This window comes from Euprymna scolopes, chromosome 38 (genome assembly GCF_053919585.1).
Source record: "Euprymna scolopes isolate OS-2025 chromosome 38, ASM5391958v1, whole genome shotgun sequence".
Lineage (NCBI taxonomy): Eukaryota > Metazoa > Mollusca > Cephalopoda > Sepiida > Sepiolidae > Euprymna > Euprymna scolopes.
This window is the reverse complement of record NC_136519.1, coordinates 79,088,776-79,097,754: the sequence shown is the minus strand read 5'-3', so window position 1 is coordinate 79,097,754 and position 8,979 is coordinate 79,088,776.

The window sequence follows — 8,979 nt, the reverse complement described above, 5'->3', positions numbered from 1 at the left end:
CTCCTGCTCAGATGTGGCAACAGTATTCCATCCTTGGACGTACCTGACTCTTATATAGATAGAGAATTGCATCAGCAGTGAGATATCTACTGGATCGATAGAAGGATCCAACCATTTTTCCAGCGGCCTTGGCAACAGATTTGATGTACATATTCCACTTAAGGTCAGGAGTAAAGGTCAAGCCCAGAAGCTTGTCAAAACTTGAGGACTCCCCAAGACGAGAGCCATTCATTTTAATTGATGCCAGATGGGGATCAGAACGTTGATGATGTAAAGATAGAAGCTTGGTTTTAGATGCATTAAAAGTAACCAGCCACTCCTTTCCACATTGTACAAGGTGATCAAGATGAGATGAGAGAGAATCAGAGAGAACTTGGTCATTTACTGTCTTAGATGTGCTACCATAGATACAACATACAAATATCTGTGCGTGAGGTTGCCAAGCTAGTCAAGAACCTTGATTCCAGTAAAGCAACTGGCCCTGATGGCATTCCAGTTATAGTGCTGAAAAAGCTCCAACCAGAACTTGCCCCCATACTTACAAAACTGTTTTAACGTTGCCTTTAGGAGAAGTGCTTTCCAACACCCTGGAAAACCTCATCAGTATGCCCTGTATTTAAGAATTCAGGTGAAAAGTCATCCCCCTCTCAGTACAGACCAATAAGTCTCCTGTGTGTCATGAGTAAGTTGTTGGAATCCATATTAAATAAAGAAGTAGTCAACCACCTCAACAGAAACAACCTTCTTAGTGAAATGCAATATGGTTTCCACTCCACAAGATCTACAGCAGATGTGCTAATGGTTATATCCCCTAGGATTAGCGAGTCTCTTGACAAAGGCTTCCTTTCCAGGGCAACTGCTCTTGACATATCGAAAGCCTTTGATAAGGTATGGCATAAGGGCCCACTTCACAAGATTTCCAGCTACAGTATCACTGGTAATGTTTCTCAATCATTAAATCATTTCTCTCCAATAGGTTCATAAGAGTAGTGGTTAATGGGCAGAAATCAAATGCCCACAGTATTAATGCTGGAGTCGCTCAGGGGTTCATCCTGGGCCCAACTCTCTTCCTGATCTACATCAATGATCTCCCAAAACACATACTTAAATTATTCATTGAAATCTATGCTGATGACACGACCATCTATGGTAACACATCAAAGGCCGTAAATGACAAGAGTCTCTCTAATTCTCTCTCTTCTGATCTTGAGCGCATGGTACAATGGGGGAAAAGGTGGCTGGTCACTTTTAATGCATCCAAAACCAAGCTTCTATCTCTACATCATCAACGCTCTGATCCCCATCTAGCATCAATTGAAATGGATGGCTCTCTATCTATATAAAAGCCAAGTACGTCCAAGGATGGAGTACTGCTGCCACATCTGGGCAGAAGCTGCTAAAAACAGCTTATCCTGCCTTGACAGAGTACAAAATAGGCATCGTGGCTTCGTGGGGGATGCCCTTTTCTCTTCCCTGCAACCTCTTTCCCACAGAAGAGACGTTGTGAGCCTATCTTTGTTCTATCATTATTTCCATGGCAGGTGCTCGTCTGAGCTCCATTCTCTGATCCCCCCTCGCCAATCTTTTTCAAAAAACACCCGAGTAGCTGGAACCACCGTTAATAATTTTCCCCACTCCTTATCTGTGCCTAAATCAAAACATAGATTCCATGAACAAAGCTTGTTTCTTAGAACTGCACGCCTGTTAAACTCTGTTCCACTTGCCTGTTTCCCTCCCGACTTCAACCTGGATGTCTTTAAGTCCAACACAAACAAATACCTGATGAACCGCCCCCTTAAGTAATGATCCTGCCTTGAAAGAGTACAAAATAGACTTGGTAGCTTAGTGGGGGATGCCCTTTTCTCTTCCCTGCAGCCTCTCTCCCACAGAAGAGACGTTGTGAGCCTGTCTCTGTTTTATCGTTATTTCCATGGCATGTGCTCGTCTGAGCTCCAATCTCTCATCCCCCCCTCGCCAATCTTTGAACCGCTGGCTTTGCTTCGACTGTAAACCCACATCAGTGTTCTTCAATGGGACATTGTTATAGAAATGAGACAAATGCAATAGAGTTTCATTCAATAAACAACTTTATTTGTAATTTTCATTATAGCGTTACTAGATGCGTACCAGAGAGAAAGGGGTTAATAGATTGAAATGTTCTTATGTGAAGAGAAAATTAATATCATGCCGGCTAGTTGAGGAAGAGAACAGTTCAGTTCCGTTTACATGCGTTTATAGGTAGTAGCCGTCGGTATGAAGGAAGCCGGTTAAAAGAGAAAGAAAGGGCAAAGTCTCCAGTGTGTTGACGTGTTGTTGTGCGCGAGTGTGAGTTGTAATGTAATGTTCGTTTGTGTAGTCCTTGTTTTTTTTTTTTACATAGGTATAGCCACTTATTAAGGCCAGAGACCACTCGAGGATAAGGGTTAAGCGTGTACAGTAGTCAATTGGACAATATAGTAATCATTAGTAATGGATATTCGGTAAATTTGTTAACTTAAGTGGACCGGCTCATCAAGAACTTGTTTACGTTGGACTTGAAGACAACCATATTATAGTCAGCTGGAAAGCAGGAAAACAGAAGACAATTTCACATAGATTGAAGCTTAGTCGAGCACTTGCCATAAAAATAACGATAAAGCAGAGACAAACTCGCAACATCTCTCCTGTGAGATAGCGGTTGCAGGGAAGATAAAAGGACATCTCTTATGAGGCTACAAAGTCTATTTTGAACTCTATCAAGGCAGGATAAGTCCTTTCTAGCAGTTACTGCCCAGATGTGGCAATAGCACTCCATCCCTGTACGTACCCGGATCCTATATAGATAGAGAATTGCATCAGCAGTGAGATATCTACTGGAGTGGTAGAAGGATTCCACCATTTTTCTAGTGGCCCTGGCAACAGATTTGATGTACGTGTTCCATTTAAGATCAGGAGTAAAGGTCAAGCCCAGAAACTTGTCAAAATATGAAGCCTCCCCAATACAAGAGCCATTCATTTCAATTGTAGAATGATAAATAAAGTTTGTGTGGGTACAGCATGTGAAAATAAATGGTAGTTAGAAGAGAGCCATTCTGGGATTATCATAACACTCGAAGGCCATTTATATTCCATAGCACCGTGTATATTTTTTTTGTAAATTAGAAATAACCGAAAAGCTCTCCTATTGCGGACTCAATGTTAAAAAGTAACACCGAACAAAAAACCAGTTCACGATATTATATGTAACCTTGATCAATCTATCTTAAAAAAACAATCGATCTTCCCATTCCTGAGCTCATTAAAATTACTTGCAGCTGTTCAAAGTGTCGCACGCTTTTCTAAATGTAATTGAAGCAAATGAAGTAAATGAAGACATGGACTATTTTCATATTTTTTCCGTTGTACTTTTTTCCTGAATCTCCATTATTACTGAAGGTTATATCTGTTGCTACACTATTAGTACGAATACCATGCAATACTCTAGGAACAATGGCTAAATGACTGACCGGGTTAGCCTGTCTAAGATTATCCTGGGAATCCCTGTCCTATTACAGAGGTCAATAGAATGCGTCTATAATTTCTAGATTCTGACAGTAAGCATTTTTTGCAATGAGACAATTCTTCATATTGTGCAAGCTCGAGAACCAACTAATACTGTTCTAAAAGAAAAAAGCATTTTTCTCTACTCTGATGTTATATAATCAATTCCATGGGTCATTGTTGTCGTTTCTTATTTTCGCTATCTTTTTAGAAGCAGATATTTATGCGCTTTAGAGATGCACAAGTTGCGCCACAAAGGGCCGAATGTTTCACTGCTTGACATTCGGAGAGCATATCTCTTAGTGGGTGTTCATTAAACACTATTATGATCAAAATCGGTGAAATCACCCACTTTTCAATCAAATCGATTAGTAGATGACAAAACCGGGTTAGTAGGTTGAAGTGTCTTGTTGAATTAATATATTGCCCGCTTGTTGAAAGAGAGAATGTTTACAGCTAGGTTGAGAAGTGTCCTCACACACACACATTCTAACTTTTGTACACACACACACATATATATATATATATATAAAGTACGAAAAAAGCTCTGTGCGAATGTTTATTTAATGGATATTTGAAGAGGTAATTTGCGAGCAGCAACCCAATGGGCCAGTAGTTATAACTACCGACTATCAACGCAATGATTGTAGGTTCAATTCCTGACTAGGGAAAAGTGCTAGTCTAGCCGCACTGATGAGTAGTGATACAACGAAACAGTACTGTATGTGGATGACGGAGGAAGCCGGTTAAAGGAGAAAGAAAGGGCAAAGACTTCAGTATGTTCACGTGTTCACGTGTTGTCGTGTGTGTGTGTGTGTGTGTGTGTGTGTGTGTGTGTGTGTGTGTGTGTGTGTGTGTGTGTGTGTGTTCTGTAGCATTATAAAGAATGTTCGTTTGGGTATTGCACGTGGAAACAATGGGAGTTAGAACGTTGCCATGTTAGTTTATACTACTCACGTTAGTGCCAGGCTAATGCATGCTGCCAGCTGAAGCCAGAAGGCAATGGGAAGAAAGGTTTATGATTTCACCTTTTATGTACTCGGGCACGTGATTTAGAGCTGGCTTGTGATTGGACAAGCCAGGAGGAAATTGATTTCAAATCTCAAATCGTGAGAATTAGCTCCTGCCTGTGATTGTAGCAAATGTCATCTGCTACATTGTAATTTATACTGGTTGTGATACTTTTGATGTTTACTGTGATGTCCCAACCCTAATCCAACGACGTCGCCACACAAGTCTGAACTTTGCGACGAGAGTTATATTTAGAACAGCATCATTGCAACCCCTTCAAGAGTCTAGATGGTGTCTCAGTTATTTTTAACACATCAGCGTGGCACCAGAACCATACAATTTGATTGGTCGACCCCTTTTTTGTGTGGGATGACAAAGGACCTTGAGGTGTCCAAAAAGTGAAAAAAAAAGGTCAGTCAATTTCAATACAATGAACAAAGTGGACATATCTCAGGATGACAGTAATTAATTGTGCAAAAAAAACCCCCAAAAACTTTGTTGTTCGAATAATCGGTTTAGCGTTGTTTAAAAACTTTAGGAACAAAGAAGAAATGGACATTCTATTAACATTGGATAAAAAGAAAGAAAAGAGAAATAAAAGCAGTAAAGTGAGTGCAAAACGGGAAACTGTACAAACGATAAATGAATTTAAAAAAGGAACTGATAGAGATGTTTGAAAGAGGAATACATGTGTTAGCAAAGGGATATGAAATAACAGTGCAATTAAATGTATAAAATCCTCAAAGTTTATGGATCAAAAGGAACTTAAAAACTCTGGAAACAATTCTACAGGGGGGGGGGGTAGGGTTAGGGGAGGGTTAGGGTTGGGGGGGTTAGGGTTGGAGTTAGGTTAGGATTAGGGTTAGGGTTGGGGTTGGGGTTAGGGTTAGGGTTGGGGTTAGGGTTAGGGTTAGGGTTAGTGTAAGGGGGGGTCACTTTTTCCACTGTTATTTCCAAAAGTCATTGCCTTTTTTCGATTGTCTAGCATTAATTTAAACCTACATCACTTCCGGTTTGGCGGTTTGGTGATGGGTGCAACAGCTAACGTGTCACAAACTGAAAGCCATGTTTAATTTCAGAAGAGTGTACGATGTGTAGCTTTTCTGTACAAGTCCTGGAGATGGAGAGTTTTCAGTGCACAGCTGTTCTGTACAAGTCTCGGACTTGATAATTTTGCAGGCAAAGAACAAGAGATCTTTCTCATATTGACACGAAATATTATATGCTGGAATGCTAAAATATTCAATAGTTTTTTGCTTGTTTTTTTTTTATATGGTAGTCACCACTTATCAAGGCCTGGAAGCCATTCAGGGATAAATGTTATTGCGTGTACACTAATCAATGGGATAATATCGTAGTAATCGTTAGTATTGGAGATTTGATAAAGTGTCTTACTTAAGGGGGCAGTTCATCAGGAATTTGTTTATGTTGGACTTGAAGACATCCAAGTTGTAGTCAGGTGGGAAACAGGTAAACACAAGAGAGTCCCACAGGCGTGCATTTCTAAGAAAGAAGCTTTGTTCATGGAATCTACGTTTGGATTTAGGCACAGATAAAGAGTGGGGAAAATTATTGACAGTGGTTTCAGCTAGACGGGTGTTTTTCGCTAAAGATTGGCGAAGGAGGACCAGAGATTGGAGCTCAGACGAGCACTTGCCATGGAAATAACGATAAAACAAAGACAGGCTCGCAGTGTCTCTTCTGTGGGAAAGAGGTTGCAGGAAAGAGAAAGGGGCATCCCTCACTAGGCCACAAAGTCTATTTTGTACTCTGTCAAGGCAGGATAAGCTGTTTTTAGCAGCTTCTGCTCAGATGTGGCAGCAGTATTCCATCCTTGTACGTATATAGATAGAGAATTGCATCAGCAGTGAGATATCTCCTGGAGTGGTAGAAGGATCTCACCATTTTTCCAGCAACCTTGATGTACGTGTTCCATTTCAGGTCAGGGGTAAAGGTTAAAACCAGAAGCTTGTCAAAACATGGAGCCTCCCCTAGACGTGAGCCATCCATGCCAGATGGAGATCAGAGCGTTGATGATTTGTGGTGTAATTCTGGTTTCTGATTGGTTGCTAGCAGAACATGGCTCCATTTGATTGGTCAGTTTCTATCGCCATCGTCTATGTGATCATACTCTTTAAATATATCCATTTTGAATGGGTAGGGTCTCCTTGCTGTTTCGGTTGCTTGGAGACTGGATATGTAAAGTACCAGTCAAAAATCCGTTCTTGACAATCAGTTCAACAGGTGCAGTGCCAGGAACTGGCCCAGTATCTGTCAGACTGATAAGGTACGCCATCTAGGTATCATCCAGGAGGTCCACCCTCCCAGGCCTTGCCACCTGGCTTTTGGATGGAGTAAGTTCATTGCTTGCTGCCTGAGGCACGCCGACTGGAGAATTTTGTCGTAATTTTTGCTAGGTAATAGTTCCCCTCCTTTAGGGGAGATTGCTTGGCACCCCACTTTTTCCCAACCTTGCTAACTACATCATGAAAAGTCTCCAGAAAAAATACATAATTAAACCCAGAACTCCAACTTACAATGTAGACTCTCACTATCATATCCCCTTCTCCAACATCAGGAGTCTATGTTCTAACCTTCCAGAGGTTGAATCCCCATTATAGGAAACTAAACCAGACCTATCATTCCTAAGGGAAACCGGCATTGGACCGATTATTTCCCTAGATGATTTTGTAATTAAAGTATACGCTAACTTAACATCCAAATCTGATTCCCAAGATCGCCATGGGCATGAAATATGTGCCTACATTAAGAATGGCTTTCTATGTTATAGGGACATCTTCAGAGAGGACCCCAATTTGCCCTATATGTGCTTCCAAGTTGCACTTGCTCACATTACTGCGTTTATATTTAACCTTTATGGCCCCCACAAGAGCAAGAGTCACTATATTTAAAAGCATATCTGAGAAAATTGACCACATCCTGTCTGCTCATCCTTCGGCCAACATTCACGTCTGTGGAGACTTCAATGTTCATAATGTGGAATGGTTAACCTACTCAAACAAGACAGATGATGAGGGGAGGTACTGTCACGATTTCTCTATTGCTTATGACCTCACTCAAATTGTTTGCGAACCCACCTGTGTGCCCGATAGAAATGATGTAAACTCTAATTTTCTACAGTGTATATTATTGATCTTGGGTATCTTTCTGTCTAGCTTTGAAATGTAAACAGAATTTCAAACAGAACTCTTTATTTAATCTATAGGTGCAGCATGCTCTCGTTCCAACAGCCATGTGTGTGTGTGTGTGTGTGTGTGTGTGTGTGTGTGCGTGTGTATGAAACTGCACTAACCCTATTCGGGTTTAAGTTCCATGGAAGTATGAAATTCATAAGCGATCCCCAGTCGTATGTATATCCCCGTTAGGGGAGATGACGTTAGGTTTTCACAACTCTTGCAGAAAGGTGTCAATGTCTTCCTACATACAGTGCCTGGAATTCCCAAATTGGTCAACCATTGATAATGACCAGGTTCAACGTTGCTTAACTTTGGTGATCTGACGGGAACCCGTGTGTCAACATGATTATGTATGCTGTATGACACAGCCATAATTAAGTAAAAATCATAATTAATCCATCTTCTTCTTCTTCTTCTTCTTCTTCTCTCTTCCTCTCTCTTTCTTTCTAGCCATCTTCCTTTTCTCCCCCTTTTCTTTTTTCTTCGCAATTGTATTCTTAATATCATCTGCACTGAGGATTGAACCTTCAACCTTTAGGAGAGTGTCATTTAGAACTGAAGTTTTTTCACTACCTTATCCGTTACGCCATGAATCCTTTCAGAGTAAGTATGCGAATACTCAAAATATGATTGCGAATTACTTAAGATTTCTAATAAATCATGGCTGATGGAACAAGAACATGCTAGCCCCTGTGGATTAAAAAAAAGGATTCCGTTCAAAGTTCCATCCAAATTCCCAAGTTCGACACGATACACCAGAAAAAGGTCGGAGGTTAAATCAAACGTTCTCGAGATGAGAACAGTCGTCTGAAAAATAAAAATAATATAAACAAACAAGAATCACAACTTTATATATAGATTTGTTGGCAGATAAAACAATTGTTTTGTTTATTTTTAATTATGAAATGGTTTTAGGCAGATTGATGAAACGAACGAAAGAGAGATAAAGAAAGTGATAGGCAGATGGACAGAGAGAAAGAGAAAGATGGTGGAAGGGGAGAAAAGGAAGATAGCCAGAAAGAAAGGGAGAGAGAGAGGACAGACAGATAGACAGACAGACGGACAAAGAAGAAGAAGAAGAAGAAGAAGAAGAAGAAGAAGAAGAAGAAGAAGAAGGGGAGAAAAACGCACACAGAGAGAAAGAGAAAGATAGTGGTGGGGAAGAAAAAGAAGATGGCCAGAAAGAAAGTAAGAGACAGAGAGAAAGGGAGGGAGAGAAGAAGAAGAAGAAGAAGAAGAAGAAGAAGAAGAA